This window comes from Otolemur garnettii, unplaced genomic scaffold (assembly GCF_000181295.1).
Source record: "Otolemur garnettii isolate 467f Iridium unplaced genomic scaffold, OtoGar3 scaffold00033, whole genome shotgun sequence".
Classification (NCBI taxonomy): domain Eukaryota; kingdom Metazoa; phylum Chordata; class Mammalia; order Primates; family Galagidae; genus Otolemur; species Otolemur garnettii.
This window is the reverse complement of record NW_003852428.1, coordinates 14,830,535-14,833,095: the sequence shown is the minus strand read 5'-3', so window position 1 is coordinate 14,833,095 and position 2,561 is coordinate 14,830,535.

Here is a 2,561-nt window from a genome sequence, read left to right as displayed (position 1 = left end):
GAGCCAGCAGCCTCAAACTCTTGGGCTCAAGAGATCCTCTGACCTCAGCCTCTCGAGTAGCTGAGACTACAGGCCCCAACCACAACAACTGGCTAGTTTTATAGACAGGGTCTCTTTTTCAGGCTGGTCTTGAACTCCTCAGCTCAAGCAGTCCACCTGCCTCAGCCTTCCAGTGTGCTAGGATTCCAGGTGTGAGCCACTATGCCCAGCTTTGCAGTCACTCTGGTTGCAAACATACAGTGGCACTGTGTGTGAGTGTGTTTGTGTCTTGTTTCTGGCCTTGCATGTAGTACATAGTTGAATGAGGTAGGTCATCTGCCTTCAAGGGACTCAATTAGTTGAAAAGAACAGAAGCATGAGCAAAGATTCTATAATAGAGGTGTGGGTAAAATACCACGGGGAGCACATGCATTCACTTGGGAGAGTCTGGAATACCTAGCTACTACTATTTTTTTTGGAGACTGGGTCTCAAATTGTTGCTTATGCTAGGGTGCAATGGGTGTTATCCTGAATAGTTAGGACTACAGGTACGCTGGGCTAAGACGGGGTCTCCCTGTTGCTCAGACCTGGTCTCAAGCAGTCCTCCCACTTTGGCCTCCAAAAATGCTAGGATGGAGTAAGCCACTGTCCCTAGCCTTCTTATTACTGTTTTGTATATATAAGCAACCCCTTACCCCATCCACTTTTTTAGCCTTCTGTGGTCTAGTTTCTCTCAGAACTACACTTTAGCTTCCTGTAAAAAAGAACCACACTTTTATCAAATCATCCAAATGTAAACACTAGGTAGAAGTCCCTTTTGCATCATTTTCCATTGCTTTATCTTTTTGAAATTTCTTCCTTTATACATAGAACAATGCTTGGGTTTTTTTGCTTCTCTACGTTTATTCAGTAATTCTTTAGGACATACCAAAAGAAGAGAAGCTTCATATCCATCAGTTCATTCTACCAACTGTCCACTGGTCTGATGGAGCAGAGTAGGGAGTCTAGAAATAGACTCACCCATGTGTGGATAGCTGATTTTTGACAAAGATTCAAAAAAGCCTTGAAAAAATGGTGCTGAAATGATTGGATACAAGATGTAAGGTTAGGCTTGGCGCCTGGGGCTCAAGTGGCTAAGGTGCCAGCCTCATACACCTAAAGTGGCAGGTTCAAATCCAGACTGGGCCCGCCAAACAACAGTGACAGCTGCAACCAAAAAATAGCCAGGCGTTGTGGTGGGTGCCTGTGGTCCCAGCTACTTGGGAGGCTGAGGCAGGAGACTTGCTTGAGCCCAGGAGTTAGAGGTTGCTATGAGCTGTGATGCCACAGCACTCTACCCAGGGCGACAGCTTGAGGCTCTGTCTCAAAAAACAAAACAAAAAAAAGATGTAAGGTTAAAAACACATTGATCTATATCTTAACCACATGCAAAAATTAAACCTAAAATGGGTTATAGTTCTAAATGTAAAACCCTGAACTTGTAATAGAAAACCAAGGGAAACATATTTAGCCTTGGGTTAAGCAAAGACTTCATAGATAGAACAGAAGCAGTCTATGGAGGAAAATACTGATGAATTGCATTTTATCAAAATTGAAAACTTCTTGAAAGATACCACTAAGAGAACAAAAAACAGAAAACATACAGTGGCAGAAAGATTTGTAAAACATTCCTGATAAAAGATACAGATCTATAATATATAAAGAAATCTCAAAACTGAATAATGAGCAAACCCATTTACCCATTTAAAAAATGGGTAAAATTCCAACAGATAGGATATTTGCTAAAAAAATAAAAAATAAAAATTGGGCAAAATATTTAAACAGGTATAGATTACAGATAAGCACATGAGATGCTCAACATAATTAGTCATATGAAAATGCAAATTAAAACCACAGTGAGATACCACTATTAGAATGTCTAAAATTGAAAATACTGATGTACCATGTGTTGGGGAGGATGTGGAGAAACTGGAACTGGCATACTTTGCTGAAGGGAATATAAAGTCATACAACTGTTTTGGAAAACAGTTTGGTAATTTCATGTGTACTTAATACTAGTTACCAAGAGAAAAGAAAGCTTTTGTCCATGGGGAGACTTGGACTTAAGCGTTCATAGTAGCTTTATTTTGTAATAGCCTAAAGCTGAAAGTAATCTACATAGCCATTCACAAGTGAATGGATAAGCAGGCTGTGATTATCCATATACTGGGATAGCATTTAGCAACAGAAAGGAATTAACTGTTGATATATACAACATAGACACCTCTGAAAATAATTAGGCCATGCAGTATGATTTTACCTGTAAAAACTTTCAGAAATTGCAAAGTAATCTATGGAAACCTATAGAAAGATCAGTGAGGGTGAGGCTTGAAAGGGAGAGACTTGGAGGGATTTCTAAGGAGCACAAAGATATGTGGATGATGGATGTGTTCATTATCTTGATGTGGTTCTAGTTTAATATGTATGCATAGGTCAAAACGGCAAATTTTACACTAAATTTGTATGATTTATTGTAAATTATGTGTCAGTTTTTAAAAGTATTGCTTTGTTCCTAATATGTTCTTGTAAAAGACTACCTTACA